Genomic DNA, 18,998 nt, shown 5'->3' with positions numbered 1-18,998 from the left:
CACACACGCACGCACGCACACGCGCGCACACACACACACACACCACCTAAGGGCCTTACAGAACTGTTAGCGCTCAATCTCGGTAAACACGGCATTTGGTCTGTCAGTGTGAAGCAGGTATAACCCTTACATTACCACTCTTGACAAAAAAGCGGCCCTTTATTCCACCAATTGAGGAATGTACTGTAATTTCTGCCCTTTAGGGATTAAAACCCGACTCTGCGTCAACTCCATAATTTTTGGTGGGACTTTTGGCATGGATCCCCCTCTGGCATTCCCCTATCCAATTGTGTTAGACCCTTTGAAACAACTTTTCCATCACTTTTTTGGCCAGAAAGAGCCCTTGTATGTTTCTAAATTCTCCTGCCCATTGAAGTCTATGGCAGTTCGCCCAGTTCGCACGAACTTGAACTTTCCCGGGAGTTCAAGTTCATCATTCAAGAACCCCAAATTTTATGTTCAGGACATCTCTATTCCTCATTAGTGGTCCCCTGTGTGACCCCAGCGGTGCATGGGCAATGTGAAGCTGCTGGAGGAAAGGGGAGAATAGCAGGGCATGTGCAGATGCAGGACCAGAGCGAGGGGAGAGGAGTGCAGCGGCAGGGATATTATTTATTCCCAATATCAGACGCACCCACTTTTTCCCCTCAGTTTTGAGGAAGAAAAAGTGCATTTTGTATTCTGAAAAATACGTTATCAAAAATGTTTTTGCTATTACTTTTTCACCTACTTTTTTGCAAATGAAAAATGATCTCCTAGGAGAAAAAGTTAATTGTATACGGGCCATCATGAGCAATGCTATAGATGCAATAGAGGAACATCATTAAAACAATCTTAAAAGGCAAGGAGGGATTCAATGACTCCTACCCCATCGAGAATATATTGTCAGTCCAGCAGGCAAAAGAATGCCTAGCAAATGCTACGCCGGTATATAGGAACAGGTCTTCAAACGCACCTGAAAATGCCGGAGTGATGTTGAGTCCCATGTCCGTGCCACACAGTGGTAAACAGAAACATCTCTAAAAAAAGCAAAACCTTTTTATTTGCAAGTGAAAAAGCCAATTGATTATCATCATACAGTTCAATGTCCCTGATAAACGCCATAGAAGCTTCACTGCCCACAGATCAGGCCCCATTCACACTGGGAATCAAAAAAATCTAGCAAAATCGCTAGTTCTTTAACCCCTTGCATAACAGCAGTCTCTGGCACCTCAAGGACCAGAGACTGCTGGTACCACAAAACGGTGCTTACCAACAAATCACCACACAATTTGAAATCTACGTCCTGTCAGAGTCGCACAGCCACCTGCAGGACATACAGTAGATTTCAACCAACGTGGTCTGGAAGTAGTTAACATTGACGCAATTGCTAAAAAAAAGATGCATGCACCACATTTGCGATTTCAGCAAATCGCTATTGATCGCTGCAGTGAAAACACTGCCATACACGTTACATTGCAGTAGCATTTTTCAAAATGCCAGTGTTATAAACCTGCACATAAACAAAATAAACAGCTTTGAGCAGTTTGATAAAGGTGTAAACCGAAACAGCAGTCTGTCACTGCTGCCACTTTGGTGCTATTAAAAGAGCTTTGATACAAGACAGCGGTGCCGGTCATTTCTGTTTTAAGTGTTATAAACCTGAATAAGTGATGACCACAGTGTGCAACAATACAGACACTCAAACAAGGAATAATGTGCAAAAATAGTTTATTATAACCAGATCATGGTTCCAAACAGATAAATGCAAAAAAAGTGCAAACCACATGCAATAGCAATATATGCAATGAATCTCCCATAAACCAGACAAGCAGTGTGCACACATACAACCAACACCCTAGCTATTTATCTATTTACAAGCAATGTGCAGGGGATATATACAAATATGTACAACACGCAAAAAATAAATATATATATATATATATATAAATATATATATATATATATATATATATATATATATATATATATATATATTTGCGTGCCTAGCTTTCTTATGTATGTATATGTACACACACTCAATCAGGCGCAGGACACAAATCAGCAGGCAATGGTTAGTCATACAAGCAGAGTTCAATAAACCAGGATATCAAGCAATCAGGAAACAGGTATCATAGAATGGGTAACAGGTATCAGGTATCACGTATAACCGGAGGCTCAGGTCTGTAAGTGACTCAGGTCAGGCTCAGGTCTGTAAGTGACTGCAAAGCTCTGGAGCAGAAGGCAGCCTGAAATAGTGCAGGTAATTAGAGACAGGAAGTAGCTTGTGGTGTACTCCTGCAGGATATGCTTCTGAACCACCCACAGGCCAAACCAGGAATTGCAAGTTCTTTCCACAGACCGCATACAGCCACCTGCTGGTGGATGGCAGAACTCCAGGGTTGCTTTAAGAGAGCCTGAGGTGGGCCCCCCCCCCCAAAAAAGAAAAAAAGTAAAGTACATGATCCGGGGTAGGGGGGGCTGAGTGGATAAGGTAGCTGCAAAAACCACCACTCTTTGCCGATCCTGTGGGCCGCACTGGCCCACTTTCACTTTTGTGACCTATAGGTCACGATGCTGGGATGAGATTAATTATCTCATCCTTCGTGCAGAGAGGCGGGGGAGCGGCAGGGGGTGAGGCAGGCGAGAGAGCTGCAAGCTGTAAGAACACCCCTGGTGGTCATTTTGAACAGGGAATCCCTCTCCCTGTGTTTACTTCCGAAATGGCGACAAATAATGTTGCTAATCTCAGGGGGCTATAGCGCGGTGGTGGGGGGCAGTGAGCGGTGGTGTGGTGACACAGAGGCATGTCATGAGGCAGAGAACATGCCTTTGTGTCCAATCTGCCTACCTCGGGTTCTCTTTAAAGTTAACCTCCAGACTAAAAATCTACTCAGCAGTACTAAAAAGGCTTGGTATTTTTTTTAATAGTTTCACAGCTTCAGAACTTTGTTTTTCTTACCCAAGCCTCATTTTTAGCTGCACAGAAGAAAACTGCCCGGACATTTTTCCCTTGATGCTGTGCAAAGCATGATGGGATTTCTGATCATGTTGTTCTCGTTCTGCTGTTTTGGCACAAATTTTTTTTTTATTTGAGATTCAAAGCCTAGTGCGTGCAGCTGGGAAGGGTGATCAGGGAACAGGACAGTTGGAACTGTGTCTCATGCCCCCTGTCAACTCCTTTAACCAAAAAGATGGCTGCCCCCATCAAATCACAAACATTTGCCTGTTCTTTTAAAATGGTGGGTAAGATATTATATTACCTATCTATTTTAATTAACATAACTAATATAACTTAACCACTTCAGCCTACAGCTTCGAAAATCTTATGCATCCGAGCAATGTTCACCTCCCATTCATTCGCTAATAACTTTATCGCTACTTATCAAAATTAATTGATGTATATCTCGTTTTTTCCGCCACTAACTAGGCTTTCTTTAGGTAGTACATTTTGCTAAGAGCCACTTTACTGTAAATACATTTTAACAGGAAGATTAAGATAGAAATGGAAAAAAATCATTATTTCTCAGTTTTTGGCCATTATAGTTTAAAATTAATACATGCTACAGTAATTAAAACCCATGCATTTTATGTGCCCATTTGTCCCGCTTATTACACCATTTAAATTACGTCCCTATCACAATTTATAGCGCCGATATTTTATTTAGAAATAAAGGTGCATTTTTTCAATTTGCGTCCATCACTATTTACAAGCTTATAATTTTAAAAAATGTAATAAGATACTCTCTTGACATATATATTTAAAAAGTTCAGACCCTTAGGTAACTATTTATGTAGTTTTTTTTTTTTTAATTGTAATTTTTTTAATTATTTTTTTAATACAAAAATGTATTTGGGTAATTTTAGTTTGGGGGGTAAATAGCCAATTTTAGATGTAATATAATGTATTTTTTATTCAATACAGGTATGTGGGTGCAGTTTACTATTTGGCCACAAGATGGCCACATTCAAAAAATTCCAAGATGCGAACGATGTCGCATCTAGGAACTAAAATGAAGAGAAGTTGTTTCCTGGGGGCAGAAATACCACGCTCTCTGATGAGAAAGCGTCGGTATTTCTGCCGGGGACTTGGATCGGTGAATGGGAATTATATTCCCATTCACTGATCGGGGGGGCAGCGGGAGGCAGCGGGGGCGCGCTCCCGATCGCGCGCACCACACGGCTGCAGCACCACTGCCTATCTGGACGTATATATGCGTCCAGATATGGCGAAGTGGTTAATGACAGTATGTTTGTTTAGGCTGAAGTTCCTCTTTAAAGCAGTATTGTCACCATAAAAATCAAATTTCAACAGCAACTGGTCTGAGTGTATTAAGTGATAAATATGCTAATCCTGCATTCTAAACTTGCAAAACTTTTTCTGCTGTTATGGTTTGGAGTCATCACATACTTTATGAGCACTGGCCCTAGTGCCAAACAGTGCCAAAGAGTTGAATGCTGGGAGTTCTTTTTATCTATAATATATTCCTCCTATTCCATTTATTTCCCTGTCTCACTGCTTATCAGAAACATCCTCTGATTACCTGTGTTTACAAGCAAGGCTGAGGTGACTCAGTGATTGGATGTGTAAATAAAAAAAACAGTGCAGTTGTTAGTATACACCTCAGTGGGAGTGTCTGAAGACTCTGGGAGGGGGGCAGCTAATGAATACACAATGAGCAAGAGAAGGGAGGGGGGAAACAAGATTAAGGGAGGATATGATGTCAGCATTAGCTTGGCAAGATCGCCACTGCCTAGAATAGGATTTTCTGCTTTTCCTTTATAAAATTCACAGGAATCATTACATGGATAGCACAATACATCTGTTATGTAAGTAGAAGTAGTATTTATCTACTTATATATGTGTTTTTTATTTCTAGGTTAGCATGGGTGGCGCTTGTTCTGTAGAGTCCATAAAGCCCTCTGCTGGTGACACAATGAAAGTTCAGGGCAGTCCAAGTCAATAATGCCACCAGGGGGCAGGAGAAGGCAAAGCATGATTCCTAAAAGCCAGGGATCAACAGTGCTGCTGAAAAATGTTCCAATGTGAATGAGCCCTAAAGGTTGGAGATGTTTCATGTAGCTAAAACACCAGTAATCTTAAAATGTATTACAAAGGACAAAGAAAAGGTCTTTCTTAAAAATTCATATGCATCTATAAGGGACTTACCTCTGGGTTCTAGTGACACAGTTAGCTCTCCCGAGAGGAGGCTTGAATGTCAGTCTTCCTCTTCAGGACGGCATGGTCAGGTGTCTGCACCAACAGATTTCATAGCAGCATGCATGGCTATGCCCCAATCTACATTCAAGGCTGCAAGCTATGCTCACTCTTGCAGTGTTGCATGCCTTCCTTCCCGCACATTAGTTACATAGCAACACACGTTCCTTTAAATGCCGGGACCACTGCTGTGAAGTTTCGCACCTGCAATACTTCACTAGAGAAGTCGCTACTATGTTAATTAACAGTTACTGTGTTAATTACATAGTAACTATGGTAATTAACATATTAGTGGCCGCATTTAAAGGAAGGCGTGTTGCTATGTAAGCAACGCATGTAACTAAGGAAGGCAAACTATGCTGCAAGAGTGAGCGTAGCATGCAGTCTTGAATTTAGATTGTGGTGCTGTCATGGAGTTTGCGCTGCAATAGCAGTGCAGCTTCATGAATCAGCCCCATTGTGTTTAATATCTCCAATAAAAGTCTGCGCTCACAATCAATGGTACAAATAGAGTTATCTCACAGTCCTTATTCCAATAGTTCCACAGATCGTCCCAAGCAGAGTTCACACCGTGTATTGAGGACGTGTAATTCCAGCTCGTATTATTCAAGGATCTCATGTTATATGCAAAAAAGGAAAAAGAGCACATATAGTGTATAATTGTAAAATATACGTTTCCAACACCTCTCCACAGTGTCAAACTCTGTCAGCTTATAGATCAAAACCACCAGTGCCAGGACACCCTGATACCCTCCAATATATCCAGAGGTTGGAATGATAACTTGCGGGAATTAGGACCATCAGTTAAGACATCTATAGTTGCTCCAACAAAGCACTGTAACTGCAAGACGCTAATATAGTGTAAAACAAGGGTATTTAATAAACAATTAAAAGTATTGCACTCACAAGCGGCGGGTGATAAAAGGCATATCTAATACAGATGTAGTCCCCGGGCGACTGCTCTGAATGATGCCATCTCGGATCCACGCCACCTCGCCTGTGCTCCTCGCGTTACTCCACGCACTCTCAGTCTCGTTGCCAGTCACGTGGGCCGTAGCTCCGCCCTATGTATTTCATCAGGATCTGACTCATCAGGGGCTGACGGCACACAGAAGACCGGCATCTAAAAAGCCTCCCCGCCCCTCCCTCTCTCGGATATGTTGTCAGTTCAAATCAAGTTTATTAAAAGAATTGAAAAAACAAAAAAAAATGCAAAACGCAATGTCCTCAGTGGCCATCAGTCTGAGCTGTCACCTTACAAAAACACAGCCTAAGCGAATACAATAATATACTCCTACTCCAAATCCCATATCGATCGCACTCCCCCCATACACATACAATTCCATGCAATTCAGATTATATACACAATCAGATTAGGCAAACGTCAATTCTAGACAATAAAACAAATAAAACCTTCCATTAATAAGCTCATATTTTTTACCAGTACTCTATGCATTACTAATATAACAATTTATATCCAAATCCACGTTTAATCCTTGTGGAATTGAAGTCTCCAATTCATATATCCAGCGAGTTTTTTCTTTTTTTGATATCTCTTGTATCTTATTAGAACCTCTCCAAGAGGGAATCAGTTTGTCTATACCACAGAAAAACATATGGGTTGGGTTACATTGGTGCTTTTTCTTAAAGAGACTCTGAAGCTCATAGTTAGCAGGGGCATGTGTGCCCCTGCTAAACCGCCGCTATCGCACCGCTAAACGGGGGTCCCTTCACCCCCAAACCCCCCACTGCAACACTTGGTCGCAGACTTGGTCGCTCCTGGAGGCAGGGCTAACGGCTGCAGCCCTGCCTCCAGTCGCGTCTATCAGCGGCGCATCGCCGTCTCTCCCCGGCCCCTCTCAGTGAAGGAAGACTGAGAGGGGCGGGGAAGAGGCGGAGATACGCGCTGACAGACACGCGTGGGGCAGGGCTGGGGCGGTTAGCCCTGCCCCAAACAGGAAGCGCTCCCCCGCTGCACCGAGGGGATTTGGGGGTGAAGGGACCCCCGTTTAGCGGCGCGATAGCGGCGGTTTAGCAGGGGCACACATGCCCCTGCTATCTATGAGGTCTGAAGCGAGATTTATTCTCGCTTCAGACTCTCTTTAAAATGCAATGAAACACTATGCAGCTCAAAACCCTTCCTGATGTTTGAAATATACTCCCCAATCCTTTCTTTCAGTGGTCTGGTGGTGGGGCCCACATACTGTAGGCCGCATGTACACCAGATCACATAAACAACATGCGAAGTAGAGCACTTTATAAAAAAAAAATAAAAAAATTTAATATCAAATGAACGGCCGTTCACTGGGGAAAAGTCGTCCTGTGTAATACAAGCAACTATGGAAAGATGCATACAATTTTGAAGCTCTCTTTCTCCTCTTTCCAAACGACACATAAACCGCCGCCCTACGCCTTTTAGTTTGATACTTTTGTGATCGAAATCGCGGCAGCTGCAATTTCGATTGCGAAAATAGTGAAAACTAAAAGGCGTAGGGCAGCGGTTTATAGATCGTTGGAAAGAGGAGAAAGAGCTTCAAAATGGTATGCATCTTTCCATAGTTTCTGCACTGCTCGGAGTCCCTTTAAGCAACATTTTTGTGTGTCTGCTTGGGGGAGGGAAGTCCACCCCAAAAAAAACCCATTGCTCGCTTTTAAAACATTTTATCCTACTTTTATCCTTCTGGCGCCTCTGTACTACTGTACAATAAGTGTGTCCACTCCTGGTGGAGGGAACTTGGTTCCTTTCTCCGATCTACAGAGAGTGACTTCTTAATCCTGAGTGGAGACAGGTTTATACTCCCCACCTGCCTACTAAGTGGTTGCCTGATACGGTAACCCAGACTTGTGAGTATATTATACTTTTTCTTCTATACCCATCGTCTTCAAAATATACTACACTATATTGGGCTCTCAGTGTTCCCCTCCTCAACTACACAAGGATTAAACGTGGATTTGGATATAAATTGTTATAATAATAATGCATAGAGTATTGGTAAAAAAATATGAGCCGATTAATGTAAGGTTTTATTTGTTTTATTGTCTAGAATTGGAGTTTGCCTAATCTGTGTATATAATCTGAATTGCATGGGATTGTATGTGAATAGGGGGATTGCGACCGATATGGGATTTGGAGTATAGAATTGTATTAGCTTAGGCTGTGTTTTTGTAAAGTGACAGCTCAGACTGATGGAAGTGGAGGACATTGCGTTTTGCATTTTTTTTGTTTTTTTATTCTTTTAATAAACTTATTTTGAATGCACAGCGTAGCAGAGAGAGGGAGGCTTTTTAGATGCCGGTCTTCCGTGTGCCGTCAGCCCCTGATGAGTCAGATCCTGACAAAATGCATAGGGCGGAGCTACGGCACACGTGACTGGCAACGAGACAGAGTGAGTGGAGTAACGCGAGGAGCACAGGCGGGGTGGCGTGGATCCGAGGCGGCATCATTCAGAGCAGTCGCCTGGGGACTACATCTGTACTAGATATGCATTTTATAACCCACCGCTTGTGAGTGCAATACTTTTGTTTATTAAATACGCTTGTTTTACACTATGTTAGCGTCTTTCAGTTACAGTGCTTTGTTGAGATCCTTGGCTAATACGAGCTGGAATTACACGTCCTCAATACACGGTGCGAACTCTACTTGGGACGATCTGTGGAACTATTGGAATAAGGACTGTGAGATAACTCTTTTTATACCATTGATTGTGAGCGCAGACTTTTATTGGAGATACGAAAGTGATTATTGTTTGACACAGCAGTAGTAAGAACTTGAACCACGTTTGCATAATTTAGATTTAAAGGAGTACTAGCGATTGAAACGACTTTTTTTTTTTAATACTCTATATTAGTGTACACATTGCAGGGTTCTCCCCAGAATTTTTTTTCAGCCGGGTGGCATGAAAAAGTAGCCGGGTGGGGAAGTCAGGGCCCTTTTCCACTAGGTAGTGTGATCGCAAATGCGCTGCGATCACGCAACCTACACTTTACACTACCCGTGATTGCTCCATATACAGTAGCTGCTGGGAACGGAGCACGATCGCCCGACAATTGTGATTCAGAAAAATATGACGGAAGCTAGTGGGAAATGAGCACCGTGATTTACATGTTATCACGGTGCTCATCAAAACGGCTGCGATCCGCTTTCTGAAGCGGATCGCAGGTAGTGGAAAAGGGCCCTAAGGTCATGCTGGGTGGAAAAGAAGGGTAACACCAAAGTGGTGTGGGTGGGTAAGTCAGGCTGGTGGGTTGAGTAAGTGGGTAGGTAGGTCTAGGGTAGGCTTTTGGTCAGGCTGGTGGCTAGTAGGGAGGTGGTCAGGCTGGTGGGCTAGTGGGGTGGGTGGTCAGGTTGGAGGGCTATTGGGGAGGTGGTCAGGCTGGTGAGCTAGCGGGGTGGTGATTGGGCTGGTGGGCTAGTGGGGAGGTGGTGAGGCTGGTGGGCTAGTGGGGTGGGTTGTCAGGCTGGTGGTCAGGCTGGTGGGCTAGTGGTCAGGCTAGTGGGGTGGGTTGTCAGGCTGGTGAGCTAGTGGGGAGGTGATTAGGCTGGTGAGCTAGTGGGGAGGTGGTCAGGCTGGTGAGCTAGTGGGGAGGTGATTGGGCTAGTGGGGAGGTGGTGAGGCTGGTGGGCTAGTGGTCAGGCTAGTGGGGTGGGTTGTCAGGCTGGTGGGCTAGTGGGGAGGTGGTCAGGCTGGTGGGCTAGTGGGGAGGTGGTCAGGCTGGTGAGCTAGTGAAGTGGTGATTGGGCTGGTGGGCTAGTGGGGAGGTGGTCAGGCTGGTGGGCTAGTGGTTAGGCTGGGCGGCAGTGTGCTTTGCGCACAGTGTGAGGTAGGGGAATGCAGAACGATTTAAAAAAACACCCCAGGCTGCGAGCAGTGTGGAGTAGGGGAATGCCCACAAGTGCAGTAGCTGGGGTCTGGCCTCAATCCCCCCCCCGCTCAACCAGCTCCTCAGGCGGTGGCAAATTCAGCGTCACTGGCTTTCGGCTGTCTCAAACGCTAGAGCACAAGCCTGCCGCCTGATCCACGTTGTCTCATGTCCTCCCTTCCTCCCTCCGATGCTGTGCACACTAAAAAGTATGTGCAGCATCGGAGAGAGGACATGAGACAACGTGGATCAGGCGGCAGGCTTGTGCTCTAGCGTTTGAGACAGCCGAGAGCCAGTGACGCCAGCTACTGCACTTGTGGGCATTCCCCTACTCCACACTGCTCGCAGCCTGGGGAGAACACTGAGGTGTTTTTTTAAATCGTTCTGTGTTTTTTTTTTTTATTCCCTGCAATAAATAGCTAGCTCCCAAATAGCCCCCGACAACCCGTCCGCCCGCAACTTCATTCACACGGCCTGTCAGCCTGTTAGTGTCCGTGCACGCAGACAGCCTTAATGTGCGCCTCTGAACTGTGTCGGCTGCCTCGCTCGGGCGCCGCCTCCTACCACTGTTCTGCATGGAGGTCTCTGAAGAGACAGTCTTCAGCCTCACGCGATGGTCCCGCCTCTACTGCTCGGCCAATTAATGCACGAGCTCGCCGGGAAGCGCGAGATCTCGTGCACGGAACTGTGCAGCTTCAGGAGCAGCGCTGCTTGTTGTTGTTTTTTTTTTTTTTTTGCGAGAGTGCCCAGCGCGATAGCCGGGCACCGGTTATGACAACAGGAATGCAGCCAGCCGGGCGGTAATTGAATTTACCCGGGCGGCCCGCCCACTTGTTTGATCCTGGGGAGAACACTGCATTACCACTAATGCTAAGGGCACTTTATTTATTCACCCAGGTCTCTCTCTCTCACTATCCCTGCTTAAAAATTCATTTCTCACACAGCTCATAGTAGTTTGGGTCACCCTGAGCTGCTTGGTTACTCTGTCACACAGCTCACAAATATATTTCACTGTGTCACTCACAGCATGCAGGAGACCTGAGGAGAAATAGGCTGATCTGAGGTGGTAGCAGGTAACTAAATGAGCTGTAATATTGCTGGAATATAACTAGCTATACCAGGAGTATGTGTTTACACTCAGACTGGCTGCCTGCTTGAGGCATTCACTCCAGGCTGCATCCACTTTACAAGCTGCTGGGAGGGGCAGACCACTGTCTACAATTAGCATTATTAGTATCTTTATCAGTCAAGAGAAGCAAAGATAATAAACACACATTGCTAGAATCTTTAACCCCTTACCACCATATCAACAAGATTCTTTCAGCAAGGTGATAATTAAACTATAAACTGAGGAGTTGATAGCATCTCCCCTTTGTAGAGACATGGTCTAGCCCTCTGGGAGCTCAGTATTAGATACATTTTGTATCCAACACTGACGCCAAAACTGACGGAGGATTTTACAGCTGAAAAGAACAGCTGTGTGAGGAATCAAATTGCTCCTAGTACTTGCCATAATGTGTGCTACAACATACAGCATTTAAAAATAAATGCATACATCGATAGTATTCCTTTAATATCCTAAGCGCATAAGATTTTTTGTATTCCCATTCTGTTTAAGACAACTTTCTTAGAAGGGAGACAAATATGAAACGTCAATTAAAAGGGCACTATAACGTGGAAAGAATTATAAGAGGCTCTATAAAGCCCCCTACTTATCCATGGAAAGTAAACAATTTCTTTTTACAGGTTTCCTCAGGAAATGGGGCCATGAAACATGTTAGGGTGAGGTGGGCAGCATCATGTGTTATCCATAGGGTCTCTGTTTGGCTATTACTCTATGGGCAGGATTCACAAAGCTTTTTCACCTGTTTACACCTTATCTATGTTACTTTTTAAGCTCCCAAAGATAAAAATATAACGTAATTAAGGTAAGAAAAGTAATATTGAAATAAAGTAATCAGGAACAATTTACTTTGAGTGATTATTTTGCTTGTGAATGTGCTGAAAGGTTATTTTTATCAACTAGGTGATAAGTAATTTATGAGAAGTTTTGTGAATAGAGCCCAATGTATACATTTCATTTTTGTCCACTCTCTACATGTATATGTTACGGCCAGAACCCGAAGTGTGGCCACTTCTAGTTCTGGCCGGCCACTTCGGGTTCTGGCCGGCCAATATGCGAAGTGGCCGCAGCGCAGCGGCCAATGTGAGAAATGTAATGTTTACGCCATCTCGCTGCGGCCAAATTGATGACAACTTGCTTAATTTAATGAAATATAGCCGGCGGCAATGTAATAGATGAAGCCGCCGGCTTTCACACTGCCTCTAGAAGTGGCCACACTGCGGGTTCTGGCCGTAACATATATATCCTTGCTGCAAGACATCCTTCATCTTTCATTTTCATCATTTTTAATATGAACCTATACATTTTAGCTATTTTATTTTGTCTATATGTTTAATATGATGCACGTAGTATCAGCCTTGGATTCTTGCAGGCATCACGAACAGTAATTTACTTTGGCTCCTTAGGGCTCGTTGACATTACAAGTGCTTTTCTAAGCGCTTGTGATTTTAAAGCTCTTGCTAATGTTAGCCTATGTAAGTGTTCACACTGGAGCGATGTGATTTTGTAAATATCCCCCATAGCATTGCATTCGCAAGAGCTTTTAAAATCTCTGGCGTTTAAAAAGCTCTTGTAGTGTGAATTAGCCCGGCTGATTCACACTACAAGAGCTTTTTAAATGCAAAAGATTTCAAAACCTCTAGCTAATGCAGTGCTATGGGTTTTTTTTTTACAAAATCACATCACTCCAGTGTGAACACTCACATAGGCTAATATTAGCAAGAGCTTTAAAATCATAAGCGCTTAGAAAGGCTCTTGTAGTGTGAACGAGCCCTTCAGTCTTCATTTTTTTCAATTGTCAAGTTGTCAGTTTTTGAAAAGAGCCAAACGAGTTAATTGAAGGGCGCTGCTATATTAATTTAGAGCTGCCTATTTCGAAAAGAGCCAAACGAGTTAATTGAAGGGCGCTCAGTGTTCTCCCCAGGCTCTTTTAGCCGGGTACTCCACCCGGCTAGATTTGGTGACCACCCGGCTGTCATCGGCTCACCTCTTCACCTCCTCCTATGCTGTAAGCAGAGTTGCCCTGCATTTTCATCTCGACCCACCCGGCTAGTTTTTCATGCCACCCGGCTACTATTTCATGCCACCCGGCTGGAAAAAAATTCTGGGGAGAACACTGGCGCTGCTATATTAATTTAGAGCTGCCTATTACGAGTTGTCAGTTTTTACTTGAAACTGATTCCACATAGGGATGAAGAACCTTTTTTTAATAATTATTATTATTGATAATAATAATATTATTATTAGAATGTTTTTTGTTGGAATGGGTATTTTTACATATAAATTACATTGATTCATTAGTGGTTTAATGATGTTATAGGATCTAGAAAATACATCTGATGCACTCAAATGGCAATTTTGCTTGTCACAAACATTTTTTGTTTCACTAAAGGACACCTGTCATGAACTGAGAGTGATACAGAGGCTGCCATATTTATTTCCTTTTAATTAAGATCAGTTGCCTGGCAGTCCTGCTGATCACTTTGGCTGCGGTAGTGTCTAAATCACACACCTGAAAAAAGCATGCATCTAATCTATTCAGACTTCAGTCAGAAACACCTAATCTACATGCTTGTTCAGGGTCAAATATTAGATATAGGCTCGGAGTCAAATGTCTAATTACTTTTTGTTTTCTTTAAAAATAGGGTGCTAAGAGCTTTAATTCCTAAACCCTTCCTGCAATATGTATGTAGATCCCCTCAAATTAAACATGAGAGTCTTCACCTTGTAAACATTCATTACTTTACTGTAATTTGAATAGGTTTTCAGTAAACATGTAAAATAAACTTTTCAGAGTATCCACAGACGTATGGACCAACCTGTATATCAGTCAAACCTGCACCAAGAATGTATTAAATAAAAAACACTATCTTGGAAAAATCATTTATTTTCCGGAAATGTCCTTTTTAACAGAATTTAAAAAATATGTTTTCATTTGCAGGTTGCGATTATTACAATTATTAAAATCACAGTCAGTAGTTTAAAAGGTCATTCTACAGCCTTTATCATTCTTTACAGTACATTTACACCCAACAGCAGTATTTCACACTTCATTCATTGATCATCAGTTAACATTTTACTTAGGAGAAACAACCAAAGGACCACCATTGTACAAGAAAATGTGTACAGGTCCCTTAACTTACCCACACCCTCTCTACAAAATTAAAACAAATACAAATATTTAAGCTTAGTGCATTAGACTTTCCAGAAACCTGTGCACCATATTTATGCATATCAAGTTGCATTGAAAGTTTTATACATTGACGCAAGCAGACAGATTGACTAGATTCTTCTTCTGTACTTATATAAAAAAATATGTAACTATTTTGTTACATGGGGATGTCCATCAGTTTTCTTGGCATTTACATATTGTTTGGAGATTGCTTATTCTATGAGGTACATCCATTGCAAACAGCACCATGACAGAATATTTAAAAATAAGTTATTTCAAAAACTGGGAGAAAACCGTGTTTGAAAGAGAAGCTATTACAATAGACAAGAGTAATCATTTGAATCTTTATTTTGAAGTTGATCCATCAGTGAAGCTTTACTTTGCTTGAGTAATCGTAGTTATATTGATGTGTAGTTTACACATTTTAGCTCTATGTTTAATACTTCTTTTGTACTGTATCGTCAGAATATTTCTTTGATTACTTGTCGGTAGAATGTTTAAATCATACCAAACTTTTTTCTTTGTAGGTTGACTGATTTATAAGCTAGTTTTCCAAAATTTTACTAAAATTGCAGGGCTGAATTCCACATGTGTAACTGCTGGGGGGGGGGGGATGTTGGGCGCAGAGCTTGCAATCCTATTCATTGTACCGAATGGGATCGCGAACGCAATCGCCCTGAAATGCAGGCAACCATGTGCTGCGATTCAGTGGTGAATCGCAGCACATGAATGGAAATGGCAGACAGTGCAGTCTATGCACTGTCTGCTGTCCCTGCAATCACGTTTCCATAGGCACGCCTGAATGAGCGCTATATGGAAACGAGCCATTAGTGTGCTTCTGTCTGCTTTTTTTATCAACGCTCAATGTTACAGATTGATAAAAAGAGGATAGAAGCATACTAGTGTTTTTTCATAAATCATATTAAAAGCCATTTTCTCAAACGTCAACATTTAAAAAAAGTTGTCTGAAGAAAAAGTTCAAACTTAAAATGTAGCTGCCAGATAAAAATAATTTTGGAATGATGACAGGCATTACGTACAGGACATGATCATGCTAATCAACCAATTGTACCTATAACAATTTTGGTACCTACTTTTTAAATCACTAACGCCATTATTTGCACTTTGGAATCGTTGATAGCTCTACTTTGAGAAGATGGGCAACGGGAAGGCTCAAATTGTCTTCTGCATGTCATCCTTGTTGGCACACATTTCACAAAACTTTTGTTGATGGGATCCACAGCACATTTAAAAACTTGGGACAATATTATGGAACTAATCTTGTTGGATATATAAATGATCTTGTTGGATATCGAAATGGCACCTTGACCTCCTCATCCTCTTATTTCCATGCCAGTACTTATTGACATCACCTATGTTTCCAATACACTTACGAAATGCAGCCACTAATCTTACAAAACTTGAAAGTCCTAGCATGTCACACAAGGTGTTTATTTTTGATACAAATGTGAAAAAGAAAAGTTCATAGCTATCCTGGATTACAACTCAGTCATATGCTGCATACTGTGAAAAAGAGGATATCATGTTGCTAATAACACCCACAGCCCATGACTCACCCAATGTCTGTCTTATGAGTAAGCACAGGAGTGAGTGTTGGTGTTTATCTCAGGATGGAAGAGAAATTGAAGATTATAACCAAACAATTTTAGCACTATTAAAGAAATACATATGATATTGTCAATAATGTAAAGTAATATTATATTTAAAAAAACAGAGTCCCCTTCTTCATAACTTTGTCTTTACTTTATGAACTCATTAAAATCCCTGAATAATTTTTACATGGTAGCTACATTTTCTAATGTTGCCAGTTAAAAAAATTGGAACAAGCCCTCCTCCATATTACCTGAAAAAACACAAAAAGCTTTAAGGCTTGGTTCACACATAAAAAGGTGTCCAGTCCGGTCAGTTTTTGAAAGTTTGCATCAGTTTTTTATGTGTTTTATGGATATGTTCACACATAAATCCGTACATTTCTGGTCTGGTCAATTTTATAAGTGTTTCTATGGGTGTGTTTACACATGAAAGGTGTACATTTCTGGTCCAGTTAGGTAACTGATAGAAAACTGATGCATAAAAGACAGGACAGTAGTGGACTGGACCAGAAATGTACAGATTTGTGTGTGGACCAAGCCTAAATGTAAATCTAACCTACTCCCTCCATCTTAGAGGCTAAGTAATAAGTAAGAAAATTTACTGGCGTTTCAGTTTCAGGAAAACTCTTGAAAGCATCCAACTCAAACGAATACTGTATCTAAAATGTATTCTGATTTCAATTGGAAAATGTAGGGGGATCAGTATGGGAGTGTCTAATAGTTATCACTTATTAGAACTTTTAATAATTTTTATGTATTTTCTAATGCATTGTGTGACACGGGATAATGATGAGGAAATGTTATCAGTAAGTGGCCCAGGCTTCAGATAAGTTGCCCTGAAATAGACAACAAAATACCCCAATTCCTTCCTCAGTCCATACTAGGTTCTGAGGGCAGAACAAAGGACACACACATCAGACCCATGCTTTCCTATGTAACACACATCTGTTTTTAATGTATCCGATTTTATCTGCTGTATTATTGCTATGCGAAAAAAAAACAACTGCACCGTCCTTTCAGACAGTGGAAACGCGGCCATTCATTCAATCAAATGGTATACGTCTGATCCAGAGACTGAACTCCAGAGTGGTGCAGTATATTCTCTGTGACCTAGCATGAACCACGCTAAAGTGATATCCCTTTGTGACAAAGCATATAAAAGGTTCCATTTTGCAAAAAGTATAGTATACTTATATAAGTATATACTTGTATAAGTATAGTAGTGTAGCTCTTTTTTAGGTTTGTGTACACATTTGATTGCATTTTCTGTAATAAGTTTGTGTAAACCACAGGAAACGTTTTTGCACCTAATAAAATACCTTCTATGCCCCCCCCCCAAGCAAAAAAGTACTCAAATTACTCAAATAGCGTGTATAACTTTTCTATTTGTTGCTGTAAAAGCCTTGTACCTGACTGCCCACAGCATGCAGCTCTGCCTTTCTGGTTGGTTCCGCCTCACATCATTGTTTGGATTATGACTATGACTGAATCTGACACTGCTAACATAGCATATGATCCTTGACCATAACCTCACAGAGTTTGGGCCTTAAAGGGAACCTCAACCAGGTAAACTTATGTAAAATAAACACATGATGTACCTGCAAATGAATATTACATACTTACCTCGCCATCAGTTCCTCTAAGAAGCTCACCATTTTCTTCTTACAACGATTCCTGCCAGTTCTGACAAGATTTGGCCAGAACTGAAATATATCAGTTGCTGCTAGATATAGCTGAAGGGACAATTGATGTGCAAGGTAATGTCATGGCTCAAAAGGACGATATTAGTTTAACAGTGGGCTGACCTGGAAGCTGTTACGGCCCATTCCCACTGAGTATCACTAGGGTCACAGTCAGGCAACATTTGAACCATGTGCCAGCTGCAGACACCAACAGTTTCTTACACATGGGCATATCAATCACCCCTGCAACCTCTGCCATTGCTGGGGGGCCCAGAGGCCCCTCCACCTCCCTCTCTCCAACCGCAAGTGCAGCCAATTAGCAAAGAACCCCCCCCCCGCCCCATTCTTCCGTGTGCAGGAGCATGTGTACGTTTTTCCTGGTTCCAGAGAACACGCTCTGCTGCCTTTGGACGACTTCCAATCCTGTGGGGTTCCGGGACAAAGGGGGCCCCGTGCTATCATTTTTGCAAGGGGAGCCCTATTAAGTCTAGTTACACCCCTGTTCTTACATGTGCAGAAAGTAAGTTTGGGATAGAGCAACGACTGCTGATCCAACAGAACTGGTCCATTTACCTGAACAGATATTACATTCGTCTCAAGTATAGAAATGGTGCATGGGATGCTAATAATTCCAATTTGCATGCAAATTGTATGCATCTTGGAAATGATCACATCAAACTTATCAGAAGTACAATTAATTCACCCAGTTCCAAGCTGCATACAATTTGCATTAAATGTGCATGAAAGTTGGAATTATTAGCATTTCGTTCTCTCTGCACAAGAAAAAAGTTGTACAGGGCAATGCAGTATAGATATAATACACAGTATTTTTAGTATCCAGTAACAATGGATCTCTGCACTGATGTATGCTACATGAGCATACATAGCACTGATATATGCTACATTTCAGATTCATTACAGGTATATTAATAATGCAAATATGTAAGTACACAAGAAATCCAAATTAAAGTGAACCTAAAGTATTAAAAAACAAAATGAGACATAGCTTCATATACATGGAGTCAAAGTCATAAGGTGCTGGCTGCACATGTTACATACCTTTAGTGCCCTTTCACACAGGGGTGGTGCATTGCGGTAAATTTACTGCACCACGCCCTCTGCCAATGAAAGTCTATGGGAGGGTTCACCCTCCCTACATTGCAGAACGCTGCGTTGGAAGTGCCCTAATGCGAGCGCATACCTACGTTACTGCATGGCTCCTGCGCCGATTTACTTTGGACCAGAAGTCATGTAAGTCTATGGCGACGCAGGGTTTTGTAAAAAGTTGACTGTGCAGCGTGCATGTGCGGAAGCTTATCTTTTACAATACGCTTCTGTGCACTTCCATATT

This window comes from Hyperolius riggenbachi, chromosome 5 (genome assembly GCF_040937935.1).
Source record: "Hyperolius riggenbachi isolate aHypRig1 chromosome 5, aHypRig1.pri, whole genome shotgun sequence".
NCBI classification, from domain to species: domain Eukaryota; kingdom Metazoa; phylum Chordata; class Amphibia; order Anura; family Hyperoliidae; genus Hyperolius; species Hyperolius riggenbachi.
This window is presented reverse-complemented; position numbering follows the sequence as displayed.